The following is a 9,976-nucleotide window of genomic DNA, read 5'->3' as shown; positions in this document are numbered from 1 at the left end:
TTCATTGAGGCAATAAAGATCACTGACTGGTGCTGAATATTTATGAAAATTTCAAAACATCAAAGTCTTAGGTGTCATGTAAAGAGTTTATTGCTTTGCCAACCACCACTACATTTTAGAGATAGCTGTGATGGCAAAAGTGTGGGTTAAAATCAGGTTGACAAACTAAACTTTCAAGAGTACTTCATTATTCTAATCTATTGCAGGGCTAACTTAAATTAATAACATACATTACTCAATGTCTTTCTCTACTTATGATTGCATCATTGCATGATCAATTTGTCAATTACTTTTATAATAATAAATTTATAAGTTTGCACTGCACTGCTAACCGATATCGTAAGTTTATGTTGACATACGAAAGTTACGTACTGCTGCAAGAGATATAGTCATACACTTATATGAAATTATGCCTGTTTTATTGCATAAAACCAATTAAATTGGTTTTTGTAAATTAAAAATAACAATACAATAAGTATGTAAAGCTCCATACTGAGATAATTTGCTTGCGTAGCTTAGCATTGATCAATCACACGAGTAAGCTCCTGATTGGTTGCAAATGAATTAAGTTCACAAACAGATTAATTTTTAATAAAATAGCAAAATGGTCCTTTGAACTATTTTTCAAACCTTCAGTGTTTTTATGAGTAGAAAGATTACGAGTTACAATAATAAAAACCATTGTTCTCTCCACGTTTTAAAACAACCCTAGTTTTATAGAGCCCAAAATCTGCAGATCAGTGTTTAAAGAATGATATCTAACCCTAAATCGCCTGCCTGCCTTGGCATGTATGTGTCCAGTATTTGGGGCTACTTGCCAGGGAGACCAGACATTATTGGCTAAAACAACGAAGACATTGTTTGTGCAACCATATCTTTTAAAACAAGTACAGCTTCAAATTGCAACAAGAAAGGCAGACAAAATGGTCAGTGATTAAATATTACCCCTCAGAATCATCCCTCTTTCAAAACTTTTTTTAAATTTCTTTCTTTTTAGTTTTTATTTCTTTGATTTAGTGAAAATCTAATAAATAAATTCTATCAAATATTTTTTACGCTGCTAAGATGCATTGTAGTTTAATGAGTAATTATTTACTGAGGCAATATACAGCTGTACATGTGGACATGAATGTGACCAGATCAGAAGTTTTCGACTCAAACCTTTAAAGTACAACTTTGCATTTGCAATTACACTAAGCTTTCAATAATTTTTTGCATTAAACAAAAATGCACTGAGGTAAGTTTATTCTGTATATTTAAACATCAATCAAGATTATATTAGCTAATTTTATTCTTTCCTTATAACCTCAAACTCTAATGAACAACATGAGATAAAATGAGGTCACACAGCCAAAATAACTCTGCTTGCAAATCATTACAACTTTTCACAAATAGATTTTGATGAGCGTTACATGTAAATAAGCAGCACTGAATCTACACAACAATGAAAAGGAAGGTGCTCTGATGTAAAAAAAGTATTAGCTTTTCATATGTCTGCTACAAGATTCCCCTGACGAGACAAGAGGTGTTGTGAACACTATGTCAGATTTGGTGAGGGTGCTTTTTAAACATGGTTCATAGTAAACTCATTTAATTGCATACATCCACATGCTAACATAAACAACAAAAACTTACTTGCATACTCATGATTTAGCGACTCCATTTTTTTATAGGAAACTTCAAAAGGGATCAAACCTGAAGTTACTACTAATAACTGAAGAGCAACCCTTTCAAAAGATGGTGATAATATTAAAATATTGTTGTGAGCTATTATATAGTTTTTTGTCTTTTGTAGAGCAGCACAATTTAACCTTGACCCAAGAATACTAGTTATATCATCAGTAAAACAATGATAGATTTGAAAAAGCTGAGAAAGAATTAGGTTAATGTTTTTACCATAAATTATATGACTGCGTTATGTGACCATCAGCTATAAAGTTAAGGATGATGAAAATTAAATTGAAATTGCTAAGGAAACTGTAAAATCTTATATTTGCCCAGTTTTGTTTAAAACACACACTTGCTCCTTTTACATACATTGTATATAGCTAAATTAACCTTTTCTTGCTAAATGGTAAAGCTATTTATAGTTTTCTATCAACTCTGCAGAGCATTTTACAAAATAGATAGTTTATTGTTTGTTAGCTGAGGATAGCAGTTTCATTTATAGCCAAGCTCAATTTTTAGCTAAATGACCTTTCAACTCAGTTTTACATGCATACAGCAGATAACTAAGTATCTCTGATTAAGTGTTTTAATTCAATAACAAGTTTCCTACCCATTGCTTTCTGACCTTTCACCCGACCTTATTCAGTCAGACTTCAAATCATTTATATTACTTTTTATGCAGAATTTTTCATAAACCAGGAAAGGAGCAAATCATCCTAAAAAAGTTTATGGGCTGCTGAGTATAAAAGGCTGCAAAATACTCTTTGAAATGACTTTCAGTTGTGAACAATTCTACTGTCTTACTCTAGCTGCTATTTTTTAGACAGTTGATAAAAATAATGGGTAAGCTAGAATTTAATTCTAATAATTATGCTTTTATATATTTCAGAGCACATTGAGTGATAATAGTGTAAGGCATAGCAATAAAGGTAATAAACTATTTCAATTTTTAGGTAATAAATTTACTATCCTGTTTGGCTTGATCCCGCTACTAAAGCAAGTTTCCATTTATTACGTATTCAAAGAAGTATTTTAACAATAAGGACAACTCATAAAAATCTGTCTGTTTATATTTGACATGCTTGTTTAGTAGATCTTAAGAGAAAAGCTCAATCTTTAATAACCTATGCTAAAAAACACATTTTTTAAAATTCTATTTAATTTGAAGCAATAATATTAATTGAAAACAAGTTTAACCAAAGCTTATAAAAAGGCAAATATGAATAAGATAAACATTTTTTGAACATTTGTTGTAGTATAAAACTAACTTATGTTATTTCTAAATTATATTTATAACTATATTTAGTTACAACAAGGTAGCTGTTAGTATTAATAAATAACAGCGTTAGTTACTAGCAGGAGTTTATTTAGCAACTATTAATTCAAATTAATTTGTGAATTTGAGTTAATGGTACCAATGATTCAAATTTCACAACTTTTCTCATTTCCAACAATTTAATGCAACCATTCAATTGTTGCACCTACATGCATCAATCAGACTTCGTGTTACATTGTTTAATATAGGTTCAAACTCCTGAGGTGATTTTAAGGTTATCTCCAAGCAAGATAAAGTAACATTAATTAGAGAGAGAATGCTCCTTTAAAACTGTTTATGTAACATACATACTAAATTTAAACAGAAAAGCTGTCAGTTCGGTCTTTGTAAATATTGATGTTTTTATCTTTGTTCTATTACTGATTTGTAGAACTTCGGTGCGTTATTCTTGTGTTGGCTGCCTTCATAATAGCCTCAGAGTGTCTTCCGAAGATTTCTCCCCGCAGGTTTGTAAATTTTATAGCAACTTTCAAACTTTCAACTTTGGTGCAAAATTCTTATATAGAAAATGCCAATCATTTGTGCTACAGATGCTAAATTGCGCTTTACATGGCAGTGTCAGCGTACATTACCAAGGTCTAGTATAATATAATACTAGAGACTGGTCTTACTTGGTCTGAGTACTTAGAGTGTGAGACCTGATAATGCTTTGGTATTGATTCGTTATCACATACTGCAATGCATATCAGCTACTGTATACTGTAGTGTACTCTAGTTATTATATACTGCACTGTGTATCAGCTGCTATATACTGTAGTGTGATGTAGTTGTTATACGCAACATTGTGTATCAGCCTCTACATACTGTAGTGTCCTCTGTCTCCATATATACAGCACTGCGTCGTCTACTACACACTGTAGCCTGCTCTGGTTATTCCATACAGCAATATGTGGTGGTTACTATATATATAAATGTTCTCTAATTAGTATAATGTTCTTTAATTAGTACACACTGCACTGTGTACCAGCTAACATCCACTGTATTTTGCACTTTTAAGGTGTGATAAAATGTTTAATGTAAGAAGTCTAGACTACACCTAATAAAGCTCTGCAGGTTTTATCCAACCAATTTAACTATAATTTTAATATAATAATTACTTCCAACAGACACTGTTTTGTCTCTTTGCAAAAATATTGTTATATATTGATGCAAATATTGCAATGAGATAGATATTTACAGTAATTACAAGTAAAAATTCCAATTACCGTTAAAAACTCTAATACAACGCCATGGTGCTCTATTTACCAACCCTTCCTTATAGTGACAGTTAATTGGAGGTGGCTGGAAAATGAAGGCTGGAGTTGTATTTTTCAAATGGTTCGTCAGAACTTTGGAAGACAATTTTAGCCTTTTTATGGGCAAAGCGAATGTCGCCGATACTCTACCCTAATTTTGTGGTGGAACAATATTAAACATTTTGGATGCAATAAATCTGCTAGCTTACCTCCAACTTGTCAAAGATCTCTTAATAAACACGCATTGAGAAACCAAAAAATATCTGTACCAGTTGATATCTATTGCTTGCAATTAACCTACGATGATACTATAGCCTCTGTTCTGCTTTGCAATTTGCTTCTTTCAATTTTTATTTTATTCTAAATTTGAGGACACATTTTTACTTATAATTACTAACATTGCATAAAAACACATGGCACTTAGTGTAATGTTTGTTACAGTTTGCAGCCATAACTAGCTTTTTATGTACAATAGAATAGGAGTTACCAGCGTCAATCAATTGTAAGATCAGATTACCGCAATTATGCTATTAAATAATATGCCATAAATCTGCAAATTTCTAATTTGTATAGTGATAATCAGTCAAATACTACAAATCCACATTCATGAACTGGTGACATAAATGAAATATATCTATATTACATGCAAAAACCCTAATCAAATCAAATAAAAACATATATTCGTATTTTTTGCCCGGATAGCTATGTCTTGATTGTTACTTTTAATAGCAAAAGCATCTTCAGATTGTCCAATACCTTCCACAAAGTATTCTGATCTCAACTCTTTTTCTGCAATGCTGATTTGGTCAATATTAGGGTCCTAACAACTTTTTGGCAGAGCAAAACCTTTACTTGTTGCATTTAGCGCAATTGCAGTGCATGACAATTTTGCTCATTAAACGTAACCTCTGGCCTAAAATTAGTCATTCATCTAGTATCATGAATGGAAACTATTTTATGTACATGTACATGTATTTCAAAGTATCTAAACCACATTAAACAATCAGCTACATTAGCCTGAGACAGTTCTTAATTATTTCATGGTTTTGGTTCAAAAGTTTTACCAGCAAAAACTGAAAAGCTTTGGTGTTGGTCAGCAAGAGAATTGATTGTTATTGTTGTCGAGGATTAATTATTAATATGATTTTGTGAACACTTTTCTAATAATCATATGACATTATGGGTTCATAAAAAACAAAGATTGTCAAAGTAACAGTCAAATGGAGGTGGCGTTTCAATGAAGGTGACGTTCAATTAGAAGTTTTACGGTATATAGATACATGATATTAAATAATGTAGAAGGTTTCTTGCTACTTGCCTTTTCTGGTTCTCAAAGGTAACCAGAGAAGTAATAAGTTCTCAAAGGGTGATATTCACTTGTAACCAGAATATTGAACTCCTACTATAAAATGGTACATTTTTATAGAAAAAGAAGCGATAATTGTGGATTTTATTTCTGCCGTATGAACCAAACAGATCAATCACGCTACACAGAACACATGTACGACATAAAAGAACAGATGAAAGAGCTATATAATGACATTGTGAGTATTGATATAGAAGAACTAGAAGAATATCAGTTGTTGTCAATAATACGCTAGTGAAAACAAAGCTAATAAAACTTGCATACTCAAGAATGTAAACAAGCCTTCACAGTTTATAGCTAACTACATTTAACCGCTAACATAAAAGTTAATTAAAGTCAGGTTTAAGTTAATTTAAATAAAGCAACTCTTTCATTTAATACTATTCTTGAGTTGTTATTTTTAAATTATTAAAATTCATACAACCATGCAGTTTTTTGTCAAAAGTAATTCAACGTTACTATAATGATTTTAAAATAAAACTCGAAACAAACTAAATTATCTCATTTTTACATAAATATTTAGGCACATTTGATATTATTTTTGACTTAGTCGTTAAAATCTGCATGACAAAATATACAAACAACATTGAATGTTTTAACACATAACACAAAAAAATTATTGCATAAAAGTACACTAACCTGCTCAATCAATAAACAGTCTGTAAACTGTATTTGTATTTATGTTCGGTAATCTGTGGACAAAGAAGTAGATGGATTTCTTGTTTTACTGTCTTAAAAGAAATCTCAGAAAATGTGAGTTGGCTGCTAACAATGCACCATCTATTTTTTATTCATAGCTTTTTACTACTTTGTTTGAGTTGTTTTAGAAGAAAGTACACTAGAGATGCAGTTCTCTTAGAAAAAAAGTAAATTGAACCAAAACCATGCTTACATTACTTTATTACATTAATGTTAATTCTCAAGTTTTAGTGGCAGAAAACAAAGTTAAAGTTGTCTACTCTTGTAGTTGATAACCCGCAAATAAAGTTATTAGCCACACAAGCAGCCAACTCTTATTCTACTCAGCCCTGTCACTCCTATAGATTTCTGTGGCTGCTGCTTCAACTGAAACCTTTTTGTTTTAGAAAAACTGGGAAGGAGTGGAAGACTATGGTGAACAAGTTTGTCAAACGGACGGCACTCACCCTATTGCAGTAAGTTTCCACTTTTCCTATACCTTAGCACTTGAGCGGATAGCGTTTTTAGATCATCTAAATTAAAATATACAGTATGTATAAAGTGAAAGTTTAATGGATTCGTTAACCAGGTGATGTTTTTAGGACATTTCTAAAATATTTCTGATTTCTTTTATCTATGAAAAAATTAACGCTGTACGAAAGCTTTACAAGCAAGGTAATATAGTGCTTACCTATGATTAATCACCACAAGCTTTGATGATTGGTCAGTTTGGTTACAATGATTACATACATGTATATGTCACATTGCGGACTTCAGAGTATCCGTTGTAACATATATGTGATAACAGTTTTGTAGAGTTGATCTATCATAAATAAAATTGTGAAAAACTTCCCCTTAGCCCAGAAAGAGTAATCTAGTAGCTACAGAATAGTTTTAAATATAATTGACTTGCTATGATTTCCGTGCCCTTGGATACCATTTTTATTTAGTTTTCTCATAATTTGAAATCTTATTATTGTTAATATTAGAATTATTAATATTCAAACATTATAATATACCCATATCAGTAAGTTTCTTATTTAATATAAAAACATCAGCATAATAAAAAAGTTCACTTTAGTTTACTGTTACAAAAATAGGTAAATACTGGTTTAAATTGAAGTAAAACATTTCATATCTTGTATAATTTTAAGTATGGGTACTGTCAAATTAAACAACGAGAAAAAGGATTTGCTTTTCTTCCACAATTTTCAGTGTAATTCTTTGTTAAAATATATTAGTTCTTTGTCAGCATACTGTTTATAAGATTGTAAATAACCACTCTACTGCCTTTCAGAATGGAAATGGTACAGAAATTATTAGAGAGATGCAAAAGTTTCATTGTGATATCAAAAACTCTACTGCACTGAATGTTCTGACAATCGTAAATCCTACTGCTAGAAGAAGGTTAGCTAATGGCTTGCAGCGAGCTGCCGAGTGGATAGGATCGACCCTGACAGACCCAGATTGTGGTGGTATACCATTGAGCACAAGGGATGCTTGTAACGAAAGGGAATACTTAGTGAGTTGCACTATACATCCAGCTAAGTTACATTTGTACAGCTCAGAAAGATAGATGAAAACAACAAGGCCTCCTAATCTTCTATCACAATCATATATAGTTCATTCTGTCTTACACAGCTACCAGCTTGTATCTCTTTGTATAAAACCACTGATCATACCTGTAAAACGCTTTAAAAAATTATGTTTTAGGGTTGCTAACTAATATAAACAATTACAATCAGCGTCTGAATGCCCTCTTTGCTGAGGAGCTAAAATTGAACTACTCAGCATAAAAGGCATTTATGTGCATTTAGAAACATATAAAAAGGCATTTAATGTCTTTTTAGATGTTTCTGGTACAAAATACAAAAAAAGTATCTTCAATCTGCCTGACCATCAATTAGAATTCTACTTTCAAAAAAATGAATACACTTTATACCAGACACCGTTACTACACCAATTTACATTATAGAACAGAATTATACAGAAAGAGCTATTTGTCAATACCCATAATGTACTTTACTTTTTTATTTTTAGTTTCATGGTATAATTTGCTTTGGTCATTGCAAATAAAGCAATATCTACTTAATCCAGTAAAGTTATTTTGTTGTAGAACAAATGTAAGACCAATAGACGTGATGCAATGTGCAAAATATTTCTAATAATTGTGTTTTTGGGTTTTAGGGACCTTGTAGAGAGAATGATAACATGGACCGCTACAGTCGATCCATTCCTGCTTTCAGAAGGCTTATAAACTGTGTGTTTTCTTATCTATTATTTCCTGACACTCTTTGACTGTCTGACTACTGTGCTGATATCTGTTTGTAGACAGTTAATCTATTCTCTTTGTACTTATTTCTTGCTGATATTTTGTTAAACCTGACTGGTTTCTTCTTTCTTTTCAACCTTAAAACACGGTTTTATCTACACAACACCATTTATATACCATGCTAAAATAGTTTTTGAAATTATGTAAGCATTTGAATGCATTTATCTTTAGTTTCTCATGTTTTTACATTTTGCAAAAAAACTTGTTAGTTTTTTAAAAGTTAAGTGCTTATTTAAGATGCTCATTAATCCTTCCTTTATGTATCTTACTTATTTGTATTATATTTTACCTGTTACTTTAGTCTTATATCTTTAGTGCATAGTTGTTTATTTATTAAGGAAAAAACTAGTTTATTTCACAACATCAAGTCATCAGACTTCAGTTTCATATATTTTCTCAGTTGTTGAACATTTCTTTCTTTTTCATTCTTTATTTGCCAATATAATATCTTATGAATAACTTTGTTTGCTAACAAACTGTGTACACAAATTTTTAATTTTAACTTTTACTAATAGAGATGAACTAGCTATTCTTTTGTTCCATAATCTTCCATTAAATCATTTTGCTTCAAATATCTTAAAAAATTTATTACTTTTGTTTGTTAAACTGAGGTATCCCATTTAAGTATCATGTTCTTGCATCAAGCACCTTAGAAAATAAACTACATATTTGAAGCACTATGTTTTAGTCAGTTCTGAATGCTTTGAATAAGAGACGGCTGAAACTGTACTGTAGCGCAACTGACACCTAAACAAAAAATGCGCAAATTTTATTGAACAGTGGTCTTTCAAGTTTGAGTGTATGACATAAATATATTCTTTGTTTGAGTATGTACAATAATAAAATAGGTGTTAGGTTTGAACATCTAACGCCACTATCGTATTTTTGACATTTGATCTACATAAAGAAAGCGAGTTGATAGCCTGATCTTAAAAGGCACAACTGCATATATTGTTGAAAGTTAGTCATTTTTATTTGTATAAATGCATAGAAGTACCATTATACAAACATTGTAGCAATGACCTTACATAGACAATAAAATCATGTTTTTTGTTGAATTTCTTGCTTTGCTAAATAACTGCATGCAGTATATTATTTGATTTGAGAGTTGTCAGCTCTTTTCTGAATATGTAATATCATTAGACATCGTAAGCTTGTGATAAAGCTTAAAACTTACTGAACAACATTATTGCAGTTAAAAAAATTGAATCATGCCGAGTCAGCATAGACTAAGTTCCAAACATCGGTGATAACTAATAAAGTTAATCAGAAGGATAAAAACTGCTGACTAATACAAAGTATGTATGCATGGAAGCTCATGCCACATACAAACTCAATAAAAAAGTGGTTTGTATTCCTAA

The sequence above is a fragment of the Watersipora subatra genome, chromosome 7, assembly GCF_963576615.1.
Source record: "Watersipora subatra chromosome 7, tzWatSuba1.1, whole genome shotgun sequence".
Lineage (NCBI taxonomy): Eukaryota > Metazoa > Bryozoa > Gymnolaemata > Cheilostomatida > Watersiporidae > Watersipora > Watersipora subatra.
This window is presented reverse-complemented; position numbering follows the sequence as displayed.